The following is a 24,415-nucleotide window of genomic DNA, read 5'->3' on the forward strand; positions in this document are numbered from 1 at the left end:
AATAGAATAATTTCAGAATATTTTAATTTATAGTTTATTATTTTTTAAAATTACATTCTGATTAATTTAGCGTATTTTAAAGGGTCAAATACTAATTTTAAATGAAATATTTTACAGAATTTATCATCTTTATGAAAGATTAGACTCTTGTTTAATGTAGAGAATCTCTTTTATTTATTTTATTTTATTTTTTTTTTTATTTTCTTTGATGGTTTATTTCTAGCTTGAAAGAGGTTTCTGCTCTCTGATATTTTCGTTACAATGAGAAGTACTGCTATTGTTATCTCAATAAAATCACGATTTCTCAGCTAATGAGATTTTGTTTCAAGTAATTCTTTTTAACTTGTTGATTGTTAATTGAATTCTTTCTATTTTTCTGTAAAGAAATTAAATATTATCATCTTCATCTTGGAAAGATAATTAAAGATAACAGTCATAGCTTACTTCATACTATTCTAAAGTATATTTTACCTTCTCATTTTACAAATATATTATTCAATTAACAAAAAAAAAAATAATTAATACTTTTAAATAAAAAAAACATTCTTAATTAATTTTAAACAACTTAAAATTATTATTTATCAGATAGATTACTTTTAAAATTAATTAGTTTCTTTAATTTTTGTGCCCTTTTGAACCCGAGATTCACTAAGATGGAAATTATTATTTTCTTTTATGTAAAATTAATAAATTTATGTAAGATAATTAACTAATTAAATTTATATTGTAAACATTGTTAATTATTTTTTAAATAGTTAAAAAATTTAATTTTTAATAATTAAATTCATTCAAAATTAATTTTTCATTAAAATTTTTACGCTGTTTTATCAATTAGATTATCATAAATAAATGACTTTTAAATCAATCTGAAACCTTTTAATATTGTTTTTAATAATTTATAAACTATTCTATTCGATAAATATTATTATTAAATAAAATTAAAGAATATTTACTTCCATTTCCAATCGTTTTTTTTTTCTACTTGAAAGTCGGAATTACTAAGGAATATCGCATCATTCAAGAAGTTTATTCGATCTGAAACCAATATATTCGCATGATTTCGTAGAATTCCAAAACTTTTAAAAATTCGAAATTTTTATTTTGAATTTTTTGAAATTTTTAAAAGAATTTTTTCAAGTTTTTTATAGAAAGAATTTTAAAATTTAATAATTATTTCTAATGAAATTATTTTTAGAAATATCTAAAAGTTATAATGAAAATTCAAGCAAATAAGTAAATAAATAAATTTTTATAAGAATTAACTTTGCAATAAATACTAGTAATTAAGTTTTAAAGGTCTTTCCGGTAACTTTTACAAAATTTTATACTTGAATTACATTTAAATAAAAATAAATAATTAGTAAATTGAATTTAATTAAAATTAATTAAATTAATTAAAGCTGCTCTCTTCCTTTGATAAAATGTTATTAAATAAGTTATAAACTTTTAACGTTAATAATATCATTTTACAGATGTGATTCCTAGAATTATATTTAAATATATATTATTTTTCATACATTTTCGATACATAAATCTTTTTTATTATATTTTCTGCAGTTTATTTATGAATTTCGATCATTTATCATAAATTGTTGCCAATGGTAATGGCTTTATGAATATTCTTATCCTATTCTATCATGTCTCTAAGGGATACTTTGGAGAAAAATATCTTCAATAAAATAAAATATTTTTCTTATTTATATGTATAAAATGATTTATTTAAATCTTTCCATAGAAAATTATTCATTCTATAGCTTTAAAAATCATTTTACTTATAAATTTTCTTGGGAGATGTAACCTTTTCTGTAATAACAATATCCTCTTGTAGTATTATTTTTTCAGGTTTATAATGTATTTAAAAAATATATATATATTTAAAATTATTTTCCTTATATCTAAGAATAATATTTATAAATTCATAAATGAACTTTATATTTAATAATTTTATGTATTTGTATGTATTTGTAAAGCATTACCACCACCACTAAACAGCAGCCATTATTTTATGTTAGAGTCATTGACTGTTGTTCAGAGGTATATCTGTTGTATATATATTTATTATTTAACGTATTTTTAAATAATTTTATAATAATTTTTATTTATATTAATAAAATAATTAACTTAAATATAAAAATTATGAAAAAAATATTTTTCCCTAAAAATTAGTTTAAAATTTTTTTCATTAAAAATAAATATATTTTGACTTTATTTATGAGAAATGTACTGAGAAAGTTAAAAATTATTTTTCAAAATAATTATTAATTTTTCCGAGAAAAGGATTTTTATAATATTTTTGAAATATAAAAATTATAGATTTGGGAATTAGGGAAAATGTTTTAAAAAGTATTATGAAACTTCCTGAAAAAAGTATCCAAGAAGAATTTAAAAAATTCGTAAAATGTAGGAAATTTCCTGAATATTGAAGAAATTATACAAAATTTATATGAAAAATTTAAGAAAATTTTGAAAAATAAATATATTCATGAGTTATTTGAATAATTATAAAAATAGAGATGATTTAACTTAATGGGTTTTTTTTAATAATCTTAGGATATTTTTGAAGAGTTTTCTTAATAAAATATTAAAAATTAGATTGAGAATAATTGAGTTATAACGTAATCAAAATTATTTTTAAAATAACATTTTAAATTAAGTTATTTTGCCTTTAAAAACCTTAATAATATTCTTTATATCTTCTAATATGAGTGACAAAAATACAATGTTATTTCTCCTCAATTTTAAATATTAATTTTAAAAATTTAATAAATAAAAATTAAGGATGAAAATTAGTTAAAAGAAATAATAATTAATAAAGAAATAATGTAATGTTTTATATTGTACTCGATGCATTTTGAATATATAAAATCAATAGCAGGAAATTAACTTATAAATTTTATATAGCAAAATCGTTTCTATTAAAATTCTTCTGAGATTTTTTTGTTTTATAATTTACGAGCATTCGAATTTTCTAGTAAACATCTTATTTTAATATTTATATTTTAAAATTTGAAATTCGAAAATTCCGAAATAATTCACTGTAATAAAATTGAAAAGGCCACCAGAGGGCCGAATGCAAAAGTTTTTATCGTTTGATTACCCCGCGATGTCAATTCTAATTTCATATTAATTATTTCTTACTTTTTAAAAATTTGATTCCGATTTAAATATAATGATAAAAATTTTAAATTAATTTTTTATATTGATTTTTCTTCTCATATTATAATAATTATTTATATTCTTATTTTAAAATTTGAAATTTAAAAAAATTAAAAAATAATTTTCAAAAGCAAAATTGAATTGCCACTAGGGGGCCAACTGCAAAATCGTTCGGACAATTATCGTATGATTATGTCGCGATCTCGCTTCCGGTTCTGTTAGCATAATTTTATTTTTGTAATAGCATATGATTTTATAGATAATTATTATTAATTATTTTAATTGATTTTTATGTCGATTTCTTATTTAATATTTGAATTTAATATTATTTTCGATGAGTTATACAAATAATTCAAAGTTGGAATAATTAACCGATTAGATTTGACGTTTAGCCCTCTGGTGGTTAAAGTCAGTTTAAATTGAGAGGATCATAAAATTTATATTTAAGTGCCGGCTGTATGTATGAGGAATTTAACGTTTTAAATGCAAAATAACCCACTTTATGAATAATTTGATTAAGATTTAGCTTTAAAAATGTATCCTAGAATATTTTTAACGTTTTATAGTGCACTAGCTGACCCGGCCACGCGTTGTTGTGGCTTAAAATGTATCTATTATAAATGTATAACACTTCCCCGTGGGGAGAATTTCAAAAAATTCCTTCTTAGTGCACATTCTCTTGACGTACCCTATTAAAACGCAGTCAAAAACGCATCTAAAATAGTATAATAAAAGCCGAGTTCTTTACAGTAAGCCTTAATCCTGTCCCTCTCCCCCGCAAGGAAATATCGAAAAATCCCTTTTTAGTGTATATTCTGTTAACGTAACCTATTAAAACGCAATTAAAAACGATAAAAAAACCGCATGTAAAATAGTATAATAGAATCCGAGTTCTTCACGGTAAGCCTTAATCCTGTCCATCTCCCCCCAGTGGTGGGAATTTCGACATGTATATTATATAAAAACACGTGCGTATTCGAATGCAACGTTGTGTCAAAATTTCAAAGGAATCGGAAGGAACAAACGAACGTTATATTTTATTTATATAGATAGATAGAAAATGATCTGCTTTAGTCCATTCTCACAGAAAAGCATAATGCCTCACAGAAAAGCAAACTTAGGTCGTCAGAGTTAGCGCCATCTGTTGGACATAAAAGTCTTAATCCATATATAAAGATATTTTTGGAAGGGGGAAATGGTGGTCTTCACATATGCCACAAACCTTCGCGGGAGTGTATTAAACAACTTCTCAAAGTTTCATGGCAATCGGATAAATGGTGTAGTAATGCATGAAAGACAAACAGACAGACAGACATACATTCGTTTTTATATATATAGATGAAACGCGTATTATTTGAGAAAAAGTAAATTCTTTAAGATTATTCAGAGTATCCTTTTGAGTGCACGGAGTTTTAGTTATTAAATAAATTTATAAAAAATTATAAAATATTTTTATATGGTTTGTATAATTTGTAGTTAACACATTGGCTTACACTTCTTTTATTTTAAAATCTTAAAAGTTTTGATTATATAAGCATTTTAAACCGTCATTTTACTTTAAAATCGATTTTTAACATGCTATAAAATGACAAACACATATAAAAAAGAATATTTACTCGTTTTCAGTATTTTGAAGCATAATTTTATTGGTAAATCCATTTTTTAACGTGTTATAAAGTACTAAAACGCATTAAATAACTTTTGTTTCATTGTATCTGTATTTTGAATTGCTTTTACATTGCAAAAGACAGTGAAACACGATTAAATTATGAAAAAATATCACAAAATTTCTTTCATTTTTAGTTATATAAAACATTTTGAAACGTTACGATAGTTAAAATATAGAAAAATGTAAATAAGTCATGAAAATATTAAAAAGATCACTTCTAAACATTCTAAAATGAACATTTTAAAGCATTATTTTACTCAAAAAATTACTTTAACATAGAATAAAATGGAAAAATACAATTAAATTATGAAGTTACAAGATAAATTTCCAAGATATATTTAAGCATCGATTAACGAATCACCTTATGATAAAATAATAAATATTTAAGTATTAAACCATTATTTTACTTTTAATGAATAAAAATTATACGTAATTAATTTAAAATTATGAATGATTGTATTATGATTGTATTCGAAGTCTTCTTTCTGTATTTTATATTAATTAATTAAAAATAAAATCTTTAACATCAGAATTCCATAAATTTCATGGCTCTAACTTATTCATTCTACCTTGAAGTAAACTAGATAAAAGAGAGATTTAGAGAAAAATTTGTTATGATTGATTTAGCATTAGCTCTTGAATCGCTCTCATAATATCAGAACAAATTTGAATTTATTATTATGGAGAAAGTAAATTAATAACAATAACAATATGTACTTAACAACGTCTAATTCAATCATTTTTATTTATATTGTAGAGTAATTTATAAAATGATTTTTGTGTAAACATAAAGTAGAAATTTTCTGTACTTTTTAATTACATGAAAATTCCATTATTTTTTAAAAATTTTTTATAATAATTTATTAGAATTTAGCATTAACAAAATAGTTAATTAGTCAATTGTCTTTTTATATGAAATTTATAAACAGAATAATAGCAAAATTTTTAATATTTAAAAAAATACTTTCTGCTGTCGTATTTATCGATTGTTTTGTCTGTACGTAAAATATGGAATTATTAAAGATTAAAAAATAGTTAGTTAATTCCTTTTTATTTCCTTGAGTCGTACTGTAATGAGAGTAAAGGACTCAACGCGTGGTTAAAGATCCCAGCTTACAAGATAGAATAAATTACTATGGTAATATAGTAAACGTTGTTAAATTACCTAGATAATTTATTGCTACATATTCCATTTCGACATACACGCCAGAATAATACGTTCTTTACTCATAGAACTCGCTTATCATCTGGTTTTTTCTTTCAGATTAATCGTCACTTACATTAAACTGAATAACTTTTTTTCCTTTTTTTGATTATTTTTTCTATAGTTTTAATAAAGGAATATCGAATGATAGTAGGAAAAAATGCTGTACTTTTATATCTAATTTACTTAAATAAAGTGATAAATATTTTAATAAGATATAACACTATCATTGCTCATTTATTTTTTTAATATTTTTGTTAGAAAAATATAATTTGAATCAGAAATTTTTGTAATTTATTTTTGTTAATTATAATTAAAAGATTAAGAGGATGATGACGTAAAATTTTAAAATGATTTACACTTTATAAAGTTTTATCGAGCTTCGTAAATTTTAAATTTTAATTAAAAATTTTTTTTATTTCTTTTATGAAATCATATTTTACTAATAAAAATTACAAGAGTAATACGAGGGCAACCTACAGCACGCGAGATATAAAAATATACAAAGTAAACATTCCAAGCGCATGTATTAATTTAATATTTTTTCATTTGCATGTAAAGAACAGACGTTTTAATTGCTTAATATCTTTACATCGCTATTATGAAGTATAATTCCGTCACGTAGCCCATCTCTTTATGATACGGTATTCTCCAGTTTTTTATATAGTTTCTAGAATTCGTTTTAAACTAATGAAACGACCTACTCCCGAGAGATTTTTGATATAGATAATTAGGAGCGTAGCCCCTGTAAAGGTGTCTCCTCCTTATAACTTCCAATCTATACAGAAAAGCCTAACGTTGTTATGTGGCTTAAAAACCAGGCTTTCAGCCTTAAGACTTCATATAAATTGTCACGGGAATTGATGGAGAATTATCAAGATACGTGATCCTAATGTTAAATATACTTATAAGAATCATATATATGTATTGTATTGTAGTTTAAAATGACTTTAATATAATTTTTAATCTAATAATACCATTCCGGAAGAGGAAACCCTAAAGAAGATGACTTGTAAGTTGAGTTGTTAACATGGTTGTAGAACAATTTAAAGCTAAATTAGCGAGTAAATTAGTTAATCTTTTTTCAAATTAAGTGTGATAATTGCAGCGTAATTTTCAATGTTACGACTTTGTAAACGTTGATAATTTTATTAGAAGAGAGATTCTTGTCACTCGACTACCCTGTCCATCGAGTGGAACCGACCGGGGGTTTTGTCACCAGTCAGCGCCACCGTCGTCTCTTTCAGAGTAAGGAGTTTACGGCTGATAAATCTGTGAGTATTTCGTTACTTCTGTGCATCCGGCGATGCTTACATATCTCTTAATGAAGAATCCCAAGACAAATTAAAAATATAGGTAAGTTATTGTTATGTTATTTTAAACGTTTAGTAGTTTTACATACATTACAGTTTAACCTAAACGTTGGAAAATGATTGAAACTGTACAAACTTGTTGCTGTCTTGTAGATGGGTCGACACGCTTTTTCTCTCATTTAAATAATTTTATTTCTATAACAAAACCCAAGTTGTAGAATTTATTCTTTTTCTACTTCTTTTATTATTATTATTATTACTTTCGTATCTAATTGTGTTTAGTTATTTATTTTCGTGGTATTTTTGTAAGAGAAATTGCCTGAAGGTTTATTTTTTCTCTATTTGCCTCTCTCTATCTCTTTCTACTCACTGAATATAATCGACATCATCTGGTACGTGTTCTCGTTACTCGCGCTTCTTTTCCCTGTTATATTTATGATTTATAATTAACAAAATATTAATTAAATCGAAAAATAACATTATACTTTATTCAATTTTTATCTTAATTTTATAATACGTGATTTAAAAAAAATTTTAATTTTTAAATATTAACATCAGTAACTAAACGCAATGTATTTTGTTTGCGTTATATCTTAGAAACTTTATAATAAATTTATTTTAATGGATTTTTAAGAGATAAATAATTAAAAATTCTAATTTAAATCTCAATTTTTAATAAAATAATTTAAAAAACGTTTTTTTCCCCTTGTCTTTAATCTCTTCCTGTTTGTAACTCATCTTATCATAAAAAGAGTTTAATTTTACAAGTGTTTGGTGGAGTGTGAATAATTCCCTTTAATATCAGAATTGCTGTAATGAAAGTTGATGGAGGAGACACAAAAAAGTATAAAAAAAAAATTAAGTTTAAAATTATACAAGCGCTTTCTTTACCTGTCAATGTCCTGTTTAAACTGATGTTTAATAGTATTTTAATTTGAAAGAGAATTAGCATATAATTAGTAACATCTGTAAGAATATGTATTATTTTTATATCATTTTTTAAAATTTTTTCTATTTTTTGCCTAAAAAAATTAACTTTTGATGCGATCTTCTTGCATCTTATCTTGTTACTCTCTACATAATATCCAGTACAAAAACAGGCAGGTATTGTATTCATGAAAAAATCGATGCACAAATTTCGATAGAAAAACACGTTCTCAGACATCTTGAACACGTTTTGAGTGTCTAAAGATGATTTTTCTATCCAACTTTAACATAAATCTCAAAGAAAACTGGAACATAAAATTATATAAAAAAATATATGTTTTTTATAAAGAAAAATTTTTTCTAGTTTCCTACTTCAATATCTATAAAATTTTATAACTAAAGATACATAAGGTATCGAGTTATTGCCATTTAAAAATGAGGGGGGAAAAAGTAATAGATAAGAACCGCGGCGCGACATTCGCGTTACTTAAATAAGCAACGCGAAGCGTCACGAGATACCTCAAAATGAAGGGTTTAATGTAGTTTAATTTAACTACACTTATCAAATAGTTAATGTTTAAATTTATGTTTCCAGACGTAGGCCGGATCGTTTAATTTTACTCACGAACAAATATTGACTTTACTATAGCGCTAAGTGATGCACAAAGTAGAAAACCTACCAACTTAGATGGGTTTTTATATATATTTCTTCATAAACTATATAAAAAATGTTGTCGTTTCTTTATTGAAATTTTTTATTTATGTCTACAGAAAGTCGATAGTTATGGATTAGAGATAAATATCGTAGACAATAAATAACACTGGTCTTATACAATATCCCATGGCTTAATATTTTAGGGAAAAAGGCAAAAACGAATATTTTTATAATTTTTTACAGTTTTTTCTTGTTTTTTATTCGAGAAAAAGTATCGATCCGTTGACAAATAAATAAAAAAAATTTCGATAATGCATCCTGTAAATAATTAATTCTCTCCATATTTCATCATTGAGTCAATAAAATTTAATCGTATTAATATACGAGTTGATGCTTCAATATATAAAATTCATTCTTCTAATCATAAATATTTTAATTATATTAAAGTTATATCTGTATAAAAATCTATAAAATTATTAATTTCTTATAAAAATCCAATTAAATTTCTGATTCAAATCACTTGGAAAATCAAATAATAAAAGACAATTTTGCTTTTATTTTTGCTGATTCTCTGTATTTAAGCGGTTTTAAACTTTAATTTTCTTAATAAAATTCCAATTTAAGGATAAATTATACATTTTTATGCACTAGAAAAGTTTGTTTTTCCATTTCTATTTCAGAAACAGAATGACTTTTTTGAATTTCTACACATTCTTAACATTTGATATACAGTATTTACTTATGAGGTTTCTGGAAGGTATCAAAAGATAACCGACGAATGCATCTCTAGAGAACTTTGCGAATTGTTTTCGAGTGCAAGAGAGAGGGAAGATGATGCAGATGATGGAGAAGAACAATATTTCAAAACACTCAAATTATAGATGTATTAGTTATAAACAATTAACACATGCATTTTTTGAATATTATCTCATACGCTAAATATTTGAATCATTCATTAATGATTAGCACAAAATGTTAAATATGATTATCATCATTATCTTCGTTTTAATATAACTAGTATCTTTAATATCATCTATCTATTTTCAACTTTAAGCTGAAATATTTATGTATCTTCTTTATATATAGTCTATATAAAATCACTATATTTAGACAAAAGTTCTCTTAGAGGACAATGTGTACGTTGGAAAATGATTCAATTTTTAAGTTTTCTGCTATTTTCGTAGCATTATACCAACAATATCTTCAATTAAATTTCATTGTAAGATATACAACAGTTAGTTTAAGTATTAGCAACATTATTACATATCTTCTTCGAGTACTAAAGACAATGGTAAAAGCATTAAGCGCTCTAATGGATGACATTTAGAATGATAAAATAAACATCATCGTACATGTAAAAGTTGACTTATAAGACGACGTTTATGCGTTGTGGCAGCATTTATATACATATATATATATTATTTACATTAGAATTTTTGTTCTGTTTATGCAAAATTTCTATCATTAAGATAAATCTAAAATGTTAAGTAAAGCCGTAAACGGCCTTTATTCAGTTGAAAATCACATCCGACAACGAGTAATGACAGTCGAGATATAATTACTCTTAACACTGAATGACATCGTCCATAAACGTAACATTTGACGTTTATAGTAAGAAATGTTTGTTCTTCTACCGAATAATGGTTTTATCTTGAGTAAAACTTTCGTGTCTAATTTTATTTTTACTAAAAACAAAAAACAAAAACACTTTTAAGTAGTGTCGAGGCGCTTCAAAGATTCTGATTTTAGAATTTTCTCTTTCAATTTTATAACTTTTGTATTTTAACGTTTGCAACATTGTCTTCATGTCGACAAAAACACCTGTCAAGACGTCTGTTTTTATACTTTATTAACTTCATTTCATCATTAATAATTTTAACTTCTCATCATTTCCTTGATATCGTTATCTTTATCTTATTATAATATTTACTTTTTTGTCATTAATTTTATTTATACGTTATCATTTTTATATTATCGTCTTTTTCTTTATTTTTATATAACTAATATCATCCACGTTTCATCATCTTTAAGCTGAAACCATTATCTTCATTCCATTATTAGAAAATCTAAGTTGGCATCATCATCATCATCACCCTTATCCTTATTTCAATTACATTAAAATTGATGCAAATCTCATCTTTATTTTATCACTGTTTTCACTGTTTTCATTTAAATATTCGCATCCAGGAAGATAAGAGATATCAAAAACGAAAATTCAGTTTATAAAGAAATCATCATATCATCATATCTCTCTTGATCTATAAGCTACATTTTGTTGAAACATCTCGTGCTAGAAAAGATGGTTTAATGTGTGCATCATCATCGCCTTAACCTTCATATGTCTAACTAATATGCGCATTTTGTTATCAATAAGTTAATGATATTATCAAAAATTCATCTTGGCATCAGCTTCTTATTGTTATTATCCTTATCTTTATTTCCATACCATTAAATCCGATAAAAATTTCGTGTTTATTTCATATTTTTCTTTTAAATATACATAAAATGAGATAAGAAACTAGAAACGACGATTCAATTTCATATATAAAATAATTATATTGCCATCATCATTCTTGATGTATAAACTGAATGTTTTTGAGACGTTTCGTGATGGAGAAGATGGCGTGTTTGACAAATAGCATGTCAGTTTGTTGTCTACTTCCCTTCTTTAATCGAAGAGAGCATCCATGCACGTATCTTAACATCCGGATGTTGCATTAATACAAACACTTCAACATCCAACCCGTTCAATGCTTTGATTTTTACCCCCATCTTTTTCCATTTACTAATTATATTTAACTATTTTCCTTGTTTTAATTGTTAAAAATAAATTTTTAAAAAAGTATTAATAATAATAATTTATTATATGTCAAAATTAGAAAAATCTGTTCTTTTGATGTTTTCTTTTCTTCTTGGTTCATTAATTTTTCAGGGATGCTGATAATTTATATTTAAATTATTCCATGTCACGTTCCTCTGTATCGATATTTAAATGAATATGCACTCATTTTTATGTCTTAATTTAATTTTTATAATAAAGGAATATGTTAATAACTTTTTAAAATCAATGTTTATTTAAGAATCTATCTTTTAATATGATTTAAAAGTGGAAAATTTCGAAAAAGTAATTATTAAAAATATAATAATTTTCTAAATTTGAAATCTTCTCTATTATGTTCTGTATTGATTAAACGTGGATTTAAAATCTACTTTTCGCATTGGAGATTAAAGGAAAACGAATTCTTCTTTATCTAGAGAATAGTTTAAAAGTTTTGATTAAATTCTATGGATAAATTATGATTATTTTATCATTTTTTGGATTTAGCTTATAAATATGTTTGATCCAATTAAAAATTTTGAAGTTTGAGTTTTGTTTTCTATGGTAAATATTGTAAGAAGGAAAAAGAATCAGTAAATTATATAATTATATAGGAAAATTCCCTATTGCGACATTTTCTCTTTAAAGAGTCTGCTTTGTTTTTCATTCTATTTCATGGCAATTTTTCCTATTATGACAACTTCCCTATAAATTTTCTCCTACTTAAATTTGAAAATTTCAACCCTGTTGATAATTTTTCGTATGAAGGGAATAATAAATTTTTCCATTATAAGGAAAATTTATTATAGGGAAATTTCATTTATAGGAAATTTAATTTCCCTATACAGAAATTCTATTATACAGAAATTTTCATTTCTCACGATTTGAAAAAATTCTTTCAATTTCCTTTAAAAATTCTTTTGATTTAACCTTAATTTTTCTAAAAAGTTTAACACTATTAACTCTATTAAAAGTTCCTTGACTTTCTTTAAAAAATTAAAGAATTTAAAACTTGGGGAATTTTGCTAAAAATTGGATTTATTAGGGAAAATTGGGACCATTTCATTAGGGAAATTACAAGTTTTTTTTTTTAGATAATAGTAATTTAAAAATTCTACAAAAACGTAAAAACTTTAGGGGAGAAATCGAAATTTCTTAATAGATAATTTACTGTATGAATTTTTGACTTTTATGTATTATCATTTTTTAAAAAACTCTAAAGAAAAAATTATTTTAAAAGAAACTTTAAAATATAATTACGAAAAAATTAATAGCTTATAATAAAAATAAAGAAAACACATAAAAATATCCCTTAATTATCTTAAAATCTCTATAATTTAGAGAAAAATTTTCTTATTTTTCTTCAATATATTCCTGTATTTACTATTATATTAATTATTCAATAAAATTGACAAATCAGCATTGCTCTTACATCAATTTTAAGGCTATTATTTTCAATAGGTAAACGAATCTCGTTGCTCCCGTTCAAAGACACGAGACCTTTGATCCTATTCCTCTATAAATTAATTTTATAGGTTACTTAATAAGGCTGTATAAGATTTATAAAGGTGTTTATTATCTACAGTTCTAGGTTTAATATAATATTAAATTTGATTCTTAAATTATCCATGATAATATAAGTTTGCAATTAGAAAATGTAACAGCTTCTATGCTTTACTGAATATTAATAATAATTTAATCATTTATACTATTAATATATTTAGTCGGTAAAGCGGATTATTTTATTCTGTTCATGCTAAAATTATTCCTTATAAGATAAATTTTTATTTTATATAAATATAACATTATTAAAGTATTGAAAGTATTAAAAAAAATTCTTATGAATATAGTCGGTCCTTCGGAATTTACATAAGATACACCATAAATATACAATTTTAAAGCTGATTGGTTGTCAATATAGCTTTCTGATTCGTAATTGGTTAATTTTTTAAATTTACAAAAAATTTACTTCCCAAGAAGGAGCATTAGAATCAAATGAAACTTTATTAGTTCCAACGTAATGTTGGCACTAATACAGGTTGTAGTAAGTTGTTATAATATCATTGTAAAAGGACAATTTTCTGTGAAACAACGGTACCATTTAAAGGAACCTTAAATGCTGTGTAGAACTTTCTCTAGCCTGTATATATGAGGTGATACGATGCATACAGGCACCGTATGCTATCTTGCGACGGATTGCTCCACAGGTACTACAATTGCCATTGTTCACGCTCTTAGATGGCAAAAGATGAAGTTTCCTCTGGTTGCACAAGTGCTCGATGGGCGATAAATCTAAAAACCGAGCAGGCCAATGAAGTGTGGCAACGTGACGGAAACATTTCTGAGTTACCCTAGCTGTGGCGACCGATTAATTTCTTCCTGGAAAATGACTGCTTGCAGCATTTCCATGAAATGCAGCACCTGAGGGTGCAGGTCAATGTATCACTATTAAAGATGGCCGACTGGTCATCCTTAATGGCTGTCATACGAAATGGCTATCTAGATCAGCACGCCAGTAATGGTTCAGCAATGCCACTCAACAGTAAATGTGAGATTGAAACACTCACCACTGGTCATCCATACACTTTCACAATGGGCGTCCATTTTCATTTAGAAGTAGGATTCGTTGCTAAAGACAATACTATACACTGACAGTCTATAGCAGCCCATGCTTTTCTAAAACACCATTGCAAATGAAGTCGACATTGGAATGCTAATGTCAGGATACGTAGCGTTTGCCATGCATGCAAATTTGCCTCTAATAGTCACCTGCCAATGGTACGGGAAGTCACATGGTTCTCTAGCAAGGATTCTGTGGATGGTGGACAAATATGCCATTGCAGCTCTTCACAATCCAGGATCTCATCCTGTTGGTCTGTCTAGGGTGCACAGAACCAGACTGCTATATATGTACTGTGGAAGTGTTGAGGGCAGTAGATATTTTGAGGTTTTACTTCAAAAGTATCTACAGCCCTCAACACTTTTCCACAGTCAAATCAGAACAGCCCAACTGGCCGGCAATTCAGCGAATTTTTTCCTTAGCCTAATGATGCGGTCTTTCTCAAAGTCGTCAGCTGTGCATAATGCCTTTGACTAAATCATGTAGGTATGTCTGACGTTTGAAGATCTCCAAACAAGTTCACTTAAAATTCTGAATAGTGAGTCTCTGCGAGTCTTTTTATACGGTAATGGGTAGATATTTCAATGCGCTCTGATGGCAATACCTGGTGTGCAATTAGACCACAACCTTAATTATTTATAAATCTGTCTGAGAAATAGTTGTATGTCGAGTTTTGCAGAATCGGACAATTCTGAGTGCGTAACTTTTTTGTCAATGAGCGCAATTCAATAATTGTTCTTCTTGACAGTGATTGGCTGAGAGATATGATCCAAATTATTCAAATCGTCAATGATACGCTCATTGGTTGATTGCTATTTTTTCAACCAATTATCTTTAAGATCAATTTTAAAATTGTATCTTATTAATACATCCAAAACCCAGAACATCCTATATTTATAATTACTTTTTTTTCAAAGTTTTATATTTAACGATTTAAAATTATTGTTTTTTATTAATAGTTAATTTATTTCGATTAAAATAAATAATTATTAAATAAAAATGTTTATTTAATACATTTTATTTCTATTTTTGTATGAATTTAATCTGGCCAGTCACAGTAAACATATTATTCAAAATGTACATAAATTACATAAATTTACAGTCGAGTCAACTTTATACATCAAAAAGTAAGGAAAAAATGTATCTAAAAAATGTACAATAAATTGTAAACAGTAATTTATTCCCAAATGCCAACAACTCTCATTAATTGCTATTAGATATTATTACCAGAGATTAAAACGTCATCTGTGACTCGGTTTGAACTTTTTCCTATATCTAATTATCTTAATTACTCAAGATTTCATTCTGTAATTAAATAATGTAAATGCCTCACCGATAAGATGGATAGAAAGCTACACTAAATGGTATAGAAAATCCGGTTATTTGTCAAACTCGACTATTAAGAAATGTCATTGTACTATAATATTTTCCGCAAAAAATCACAAAATTCCAGCTTATAAATTTACATTTTTTTCTTACATTATCGGATTAAAAATATAAAAGTAAATCTATAATCTTGATATTTATTATTTTACAGAAGAAAAGAGGTTAGATGTGTACCCAAATTATCCTCTTTGTTAACATCGACATTTGTAAATTGGGAAAATGTAAAAAAGTAAAGTATCTTTATTAAGAATTTAAAGTACTTTCTACTAAAACTCATTGGTTTATTTAGTCTTTTTTTTTGTATTTATTTAGCTAACTTAAGCTGCCTTGTTCGCTTCTTAAGAAACTCTCTTCGGCTCATTTAACATAAAAATAATTGAAAAAGGAAACTAGTATTGCTAGAATAAATGACAATTTCCTTCCTTTCTACATTTGTTATATGAAGTTTCTTTTTCTGTTCTAACAAAGCTTATTGGTTTAATATTTCAGTTATTATTTTTAATAAAACTTTTGCTTCTATTTTGAAATTTTTACAAGCATTTTCGGTTCTTTCGTTTCCTCTTTTTTTAATATTTTAGTTTTTCTCCTTTCTCCTATATAACAGAGGAAAAGTATGGCGATCGATCAAAAAATGGCCCCAAAAATTTTTACACTTTTGAATTTAGGACACCTAAAAACGTCGAGAAATACAAAAAAGTTCGGGGATTTTTTCAGTATATATGGATGTTAGTGTGTGTGTGTGTGGGAGACAGGATTTTGTTCACTCATTTTGAAGCGTAAGATAAAGACTGTCGTGTGTCGTATTTCAAGTGGGGTCGGACTTAACAAAGATTTTACTCGTTATAAGCATTTACAATTACTTTTTATAAAACTCACTTCTACCCACAAAATTAAGTTTTTTTTTTGTTATTTGATAATAATTAATAAAATAAAAAGTTTAAAAAAATATGGAGCCACATGCAATTTTACGTGTTTTTGCCGAGAAAGTTACGCAACTCGTTGCTGGATTTTTTTAACACTCTCTTTCATCTTTTCCTCCATTTTCTTCCATTTTCTTATTCGTTCCAATTTTTCCTCATTTCTTAGTTCTATTCTATTTCTTCATTTTTAGTTTTACCAATATTTTTCTTCGAGTTCTTTCTATTGTTTCCTCATTTTCCCTCTGTTTTCAAAAAGGTTTTATCGCATGTGTTTCTTTAGTGGATTTTTGTAAGATATACTATTTCAATTGTTTTTATATTATTCTTTTATTTGTCGTTGAGTGCCTATTTTACTTGTTTTTAAACTTTTTTTTTGTTTTTGTCTTTTGTTGGATGCAACTACTTTAGTTTTTTTTTAAAATATTTTATTTACTTGTTTTTATAGTAAATGCTTTTTAGTGATTTTCATGCTTTTTGTAACAACAAATGTGCTTTTAAACTTTTTCGTGTGTTTTTTCTCTGTATAATGCGTTTTTTAAAATCGTTTTACGAAAGAGTTTTTCATAGAATATGCAACTTTAATTCATTTCCCTGTTGTTTCTATGCTCTTTTTTAAACATTTTCTGAATTTTAAATTATTTCTCAAAATGATTTTTACTTATATTTGTGATTTAACTATCACAAATTTCCCAAATATAACCCTTAATTTATTTACATATTCTTCTTATTATGAAGTTAAAAATTATTATTCTTAATCGACAGATGTTACATAGTGACCCAAAAATCAGTTAACCTATATAAGTCTTAAACTTATTATACTGGTTAACTAGAGTTCAAAAAGTTACTTAAAATGTATTTAATTTATATGGTTTTTAATTTTCTTTGTTTTCTATACTTTTTAAAAATTATCTTCTGAATTTTAAAGTACACTTTTAATGGTTTTTAATGGTTTATAATTCTGTTTTAATTGCCAAAAAATTCGCAAATTTTGACCTTATAATTTAAGTAATCAGCAATGCTCGTATACAGTCCTACATAATAATTATATATTATGTATATATATATATATATTACAGTGGTGCCTCATATAACGTACTTAATCCGTTCCAGGTGCACGTCCGTTAAGTGAAACGTCCGTTATACGAAACGCATTTTCCCATAGAAATACATGTTAAAACATCTAATTCGTTCCACAGCATAAAATAACCGTACTGTATCATAAAAAAAATGAACATGGGGTGCGTTCTTTTATTCCTCCGCGTAACTCTGCGCGAGCGACATCCGTTTAAAAATTTCTGCAGAACGTGTTCCTAAATTCCGGTGGGAGTGCGCACCGTCGAACGGCAAAAACGGCCGCTTGTAGCAGTAGTTTACGGTGGAAAGCAACATGGCGTCCTCCATGGCTCAGATAGTTTCGTTTCCGGGTCCATTATGTGGTTTTATAAATGAAAATTTAGAAATTGTGAAGGCGCCAGTTAGCGCACGTGGTGATGTTAGTGTTTTTTCGAATTTTTTTTCGAATGGTAGCCGGCATTCAAATTTTTTTCGTGGCTATTTTGAATGTTCTTTCAACAAATAATCCATTTTATGGTTAAATTTTACAATTGGAACCCTTCTTTTGCCTTTAAAAGCTCATATTTTAGAATTATAGATTCCTCCATCACGATACTATCGATAGTGCGGGCGCTGCCATCTTTTTTTCTTTCACTGTCGTTCCTAAATGCCAACAAACAGCAGCGCACTCCCGTAGTAGCGGAGACGCAGAGCGACCGCTATTAAAGAACGCACCCATGGAGCAGTCACCAATTATGCCGGAAAGTCCGTTGTTCGCAGCGTCCGTTATTCGAGGCGTACGTTATACGAGACACCACTGTATATATATATATATATATGCTTTTGTAAATATAGCTTAAAATGTAATTATAATGCTTTAAAATGCTAATATATGCTAAAATGTCCGATATATATATGCATAGTCTCCGGAGTTAATTAAATTTTGAATCACTTCTTGAATTGATAAAAGTAAAGCTTAAAATAAACTTAATTAAAATAAAATAAATAAAACTGATATTTAAGAGATTTATATTTAATTTTAAATAAAAAATGTATGATAGAATCAAGTCTTGAACTTACGAAATGTCACCTACTAATATTCTATCCACGTATCGATTTTCTTTATGAAGAAAACCTTTTCTAAGAATTGTAATCTTTAATTGTTAATGCATATAATAAATTTCGAGTTAATATATAACAAAAAAGTCCCTTACATAATCATTTACTCTATAAATTCTCAAAGAAAATATTTATGAATCTCATAAATAAAGTGCATTTTCTTGTAAGGATCTCAATTTTATCCTCATCACGAAGTAAGCTTCTGAAAGTAGGGTTCTTAACGTAGAATATCGACTAAATTTGACCCTATGGAGACATTTACTGTTTTCTTTTGTAGCTTCTAGTGATTTACAGTTAGACAACCTTACATTTATTTGATGTGGCCTAAGATAAGGGTGATAAGTAACTTGCTGAATGTTTTAATTAAATACTTATTTTTCTCGAGATTTTCTTCTTAGAACAGATATTTGAGCTTTCTAAACGTTATAAAGCGCTTTCTATTGTTAACTTTCTATGCAGCTTACTGGTATAAATGAAAAGGAACGATTCTCCACCCCTTTGTCAACTCTGATATTGATAAAATCTTTGATTCTGACAGGAATAAAATTATATTTCTGTAATAAAAGACGTAAAATTTTAATATTTTGTTTCTCTTTATTAACTTAAAATTGCATAATGATTTATTAATGCTAAAGAGATTAATTTCATGTGTTTAATTTCACGTAGTTTGTATGTTCACGTGTGTCGCAACGCGTTAAGCGCAAATTTAGAGGAATATTAACAAAAATAAAAATAAAACTTTAACGAAAATAAATCTTAAAGCCTCAAAAATATATATTTAGAGTTAACATAATAAGATATAAATCGTCGAAAAGATTTAACATTGTGTAAATTCATATAGCATAACAGAAACGCTTCCGCTGATGTGTAAAAATCTCAGAAAATCCACAGAAAATAAAAAAATTCAGAGAAAATATGTAAATTAAAGAGAGAATTCTGACTTCATTACCATTGCATTCATTCATAAAAGTATTATTCTTTTCCTTTTTCTTACAAAAAGAACAACAGGAAGAACGAGAAAGAAAGATACCAGATTTACCTTATTATATGTCAAGTCTTTAATTTAATATTCTAATTTTAGTTATAAAGAATCTTGTTAATAACCATTCTCATAAAAATTCAATTTTCTGATTTAATCATTAAAACGTCCTTCCTTTGTTTTTTATTAAAAAGAAGAAAGGTAGAAGCTCCAATATATATTTCAAATTTTATTTTAAATCTACATAAGTCATTTTAAATCTACATAACCTATTTTTTTTGTTTTTTGCTTTATTGCATTATATTTTAGTGCTTTTTTAGACATTTATAAAATTCAAATTTGTGTTATCTGTCAGTTTGTCTAACTACTTGTAATATAATGAAAATGAAACCTAAATGTATAACATTTAATTGGAAAATTTTTATATTAAGAGCATCAAAATTCCAAATCTTTAAACAGAAAATCAGCTTAAAAAATTCAAGTTTTTCTGTTATAAATTTATAAATTTAAAAGTAAATAAATTGTTTTCTTTCTTACGAATCAGTTTACGTATAAGTTTGTGTAAATTTATTCAAAAAAGTAATTTTTATTTTCAATTTTATCGCTTCTCACGAAAACTAAAATGTACTAAAAAATGCTGTTTGACATTTTTTTTTCTAAAAAATGTTCTCAGTTTATTTTCTGGAATAAGATTTAGTGATTTATATCGATCATTTTTAAGTCTGACAATGGATCGATTGATACATAATACTTCCACATTTATCTAATATTTAATTCTTAATGAAACTTATAATTTAGTTCCTTCTTTTATTGTATTGAGTTGCATTCTGCAACTTTTACCGTTAAAAATACGAAATAAAACAGCGTGAAAGATTGCTAGACGAAACGTCTACTTAAAACTCGATCAGTTTATCGATAAATAAGAAAATAACATTTTTTTTTTTGTTCACCTTTGATGATTGTTTCATATATCTTCATCGTCTCTCTATTGTGAAGAGTGTAACTTTAGTAGCTATACAAAATTTAAAAATGTGCCAATAAAAAACAAATAAAGAATATTTTTTAGATACATCAATTATTCAGTATTATACGCTTATATTTATAGACTATAAAATCATTATTATACGATTGTACGAATTTAATATGACGTTAATCATATCACGCAATGCAGGGTACTTCAGGGTGACCGACCGCCTTGTAAGAATCATGCTTTAATGCTTGAATTTCTATTTAAATGAAAAAAGTATGAAAAGATTCCTAATTTGAATGCTTTAATAATATTCATGACATTATTAAGTAGCATAATATATTTAAAGTATCATAAAGAATATATTGAGAGAATGAGTAGTTGCAGAATACGCTGTTTTGTTTGCACACAAAGAGTTGAATAATCATTTAACTTTTGAAACATAATCTCATGTTTTGTATTAGTCCTTTGTACCGTATAGCACAGATTCGGCGTAACACGGTATTTTTACGGAATCTAACTACCGTCTTATACGAGAGATATCTATATTTTAAAAGCTTTGTAGTGGTTCAAAGTTCTATAAAGGCTCTATGCAGCTTTTAATGACTATGAGAACATCTTACTAAATATAGAAAAAGACAATTATTATAAACTCCAGAATTGGCCAACTTATAATGATGATGTGATCGACTTTCATTAATGAAAAGTACCGATGACGTACCACTATAATTTTAATTCTTTTATAAAAGTTTATCAACTCTTTCTTATAATATTATACTGAAAAACATAGCTATATTTACTTATTGCACAGTTATTGACATTTCAAGTTCTTTTTGGTACTGTACGCAGTGCCGTCTTAGGGGAGAGCTACGGGGTCCAGGCCCAGGGCCCCGAGGTCGTAGGGGCCCCTGAATCCGAAAGTAATAAAGTTACAAAGAAAACAAATAGGTTACTTAGTGTTTAGTACAAGGTGAAAAATCTCGCTGGCTAAAAAAAAGTCAACAGATTTTCTGGGATATGTTAAAAGGGTGATAGCACGATATCCGTAAGCGGTCTCGCCCGTGCTAGCTACACCTAGGTCTGTAATCTAGTATTGATTCTGTTTCTTGATGGGGGGCCCCAACATTTTTCTGGCCCAGGGCCCCTTACGTTCTAAAGACGGCACTGACTGTACGTACTAAGGCATAAACTTAACAGGCAGTTTTTTTATTTACTATAACAAAAAATAATTTTATTTGCATTCATTGTATAAATCATAAGCTTCGCTTCTCTTTGACATTCCTTTTTCTATAACATATCAATAGTTTGGAATACATCAAAGCGATTTAAAAAATAAATTAGATACGACCATCCATACAAAGAACAAGTTTCATCATCCTGTGTTTCTCGTTCAGTAATCGCATGTGCACTTTGCACTGTGCCTCAACCAGAAACAAAGACGATGCTTGTTACCTCACATCACAGTGTTAACAAACTCAGCAATTTTTAACTATTGCTATCGGTTGTTACATCGGCAGAATTAAACGATTTCATTCAAGATTCTATAGATTGGAGATACGGGATGAAAATATGGAATTTATATTATAATGGAATTTCAAGTATTTTTCGCATTTTATCAGACCATACTATTGTGAGAGAAAAGTATCCGGAATGGTTCATTTAAAATGCACGCGTGCAAAGGATGCTGACTTTGTTTTTTTGTCGTTTGGTACGACCTTCATCGACCTGTAGCAACAATCCGTACGTCATAGTCTGTTTTCGTTTGCAAATAAACGCTTGTTTTGTGTGCAAACAATTTTTGCGCCGGAGATTTTTCAAAATGTCGAATGTAATTGAGCAAATAACGCGTATTAAATTTTTGTTTTTGCAACGGAATTACTGCTACAGAACATTGGAAATGTTTCAAAAAGCCTGTAATTTTAATAGATAATTTCTATCAAAATTAAGAGTTTTTGAATGGTTCCATGAAGACAGAGAATGCGTTAAAGATGAATCACGATCTGATAGATCATCCCTTTCGACTGATGACCAACACGTTGCTCGAGTCAGAGATTTTGTGCTCAATGATCGTCATTTAACAACTAGAGACTTATTGAACATGTTCCGGTATCATTTGGATCTTGTCAAGCAAATTTAAAAGATCATTTGGACTTGCAGAGTATCTCTTCTCGAGTCGTCCAGAAAACGTTGAATTTTTTCCAAAAACAACGTGTTCGAGTGATCGAGGAAATGCTTTTTCCAAGACGAATCCTTCTGAAAACGTATTATTACCGATGCTGGAACACGCATTTGACACCGAAACAGATCAACAATCGAGTGAATGGCGCTCGAAAAGTGAACAAGACCGAAGAAATCACATCAAAGTCAGTCAAAAATCAATGTAGTGTTGACTGTTTTCTTCGATTGTCGTAGTGGTGTGCATCACGAATTCTTCCGACTGGTTAAACTGTCAATCATGAATATTATTTGAGCGTTTTGCTTTGTTTTCGTGATTCAATTCGTAGAAACGACTCGATTTGTGGCGGGAAAACTCTAGATTTCGCACCGCGAAAAAGCATCCACTCACAATGATCGTGTTCGTGAATTTTTGATCACAAGAGGTATTATCCACGATCAACCAAAAATACTGACGCGATGAACTTGTAGGTCCTGATATACTAACTTACCATACAAAATGTTTAGATTTTTAAAACTATAGGCCTAGAACTATAAATGACAAACATTTTAAGGGGAAATGACAAACATTTTAAAGTTTAAAATCTTTCAAACCTTTGAAGAAAACCTTAGATAGATTTTGAAAGATTTTAAACCTTAAAATGTTTGTTATTTCCCCTCATTTTGACAGTTACATCTTTAAATATATACGAGGTACAAGGGTGGATCAAATGTAAACGGTAATTTTGCGATTCTGCTTAACACGCAGTTCCTAGCTAGATGATGTAGAGGGCAGTTGATGTTTGGTTTGTGAGGAGTGGGGGAACTGGCTTGGTTAACGAGTGCGCTCAGTTCTGTCGTCAGTACAGCCATGACCGAGCAAAAGGTACATTCGTCTGTTGCACAACGCATCATCATAAAGTTTTTAACTAATGAAGGCGTTAAATCCTCGGAAATTTTTAGTCGATTGAAGGCACAGTTTGGGGACAGTACACTGTCTCAGAATCGTGTGTATACGTGGGCCAGAGAATTTACGAGTGGGCGAGAACATGTCAAAAACAAAGGTCATGATCGACACCCAAGGACAAGCCTTACAGATGACAACATTCGTGCCGTTCAAGAGCTTACTGAACGTGATCGCCGGTTAACTGTTGAAGAAATCTCATCAGAAGTGGGTATCACTATGGGAGTGTTCAATTCGTTATCATTGATCATCTTGGCTTCACAAAAATTAGTGCCCGATGGGTTCCGAGGTTGTTGGCTTCACACCGCATTCTTGACAAGGAATAAATTGGAAGAAATGGGCTGGGAAACCCTCGAACACCCTCCTTATAGTCCAGACCTGTTCCCCTATGATTATTTTTTGTTTGCACCCTTGAAGGAATGAAGAAGCCGAGGAGCATGTGCGCAATTGGCTCATAACTCGCCCTCAATATTTTTATGAGAGAGGGATATTGAAGCTTCCAAATCGTTGG

The 24,415-nt window shown here is 27.5% G+C and overlaps 1 protein-coding gene and 1 long non-coding RNA gene across 7 annotated transcripts in view; one reads left to right on the plus strand and one right to left on the minus strand.

Annotated features, from left to right (window-relative positions):
- Positions 1-206: 206 nt before the first annotated feature.
- Positions 207-1,078, minus strand: LOC136970269 (uncharacterized). Its single transcript, XR_010879967.1, has 2 exons — positions 954-1,078; positions 207-364 (listed from the first exon to the last, which is right to left on the minus strand). It is a non-coding gene; the product is annotated as an uncharacterized lncRNA (long non-coding RNA).
- A 6,177-nt stretch (positions 1,079-7,255) lies between these two features.
- The window catches only part of LOC136970162 (regulating synaptic membrane exocytosis protein 2-like), a 77,401-nt gene continuing 60,241 nt past the window's right edge, over positions 7,256-24,415 (plus strand). For all 6 annotated transcript variants that reach the window (XR_010879951.1, XR_010879952.1, XM_067264570.1 and 3 more), the window contains exon 1: positions 7,256-7,385. The gene's annotated coding sequence lies outside the window, so the exon portion shown is untranslated. The remainder of the gene's footprint in view (positions 7,386-24,415) is intronic.

This window comes from Centruroides vittatus, unplaced genomic scaffold (genome assembly GCF_030686945.1).
Source record: "Centruroides vittatus isolate TY-2023 unplaced genomic scaffold, ASM3068694v2 contig_19, whole genome shotgun sequence".
NCBI classification, from domain to species: domain Eukaryota; kingdom Metazoa; phylum Arthropoda; class Arachnida; order Scorpiones; family Buthidae; genus Centruroides; species Centruroides vittatus.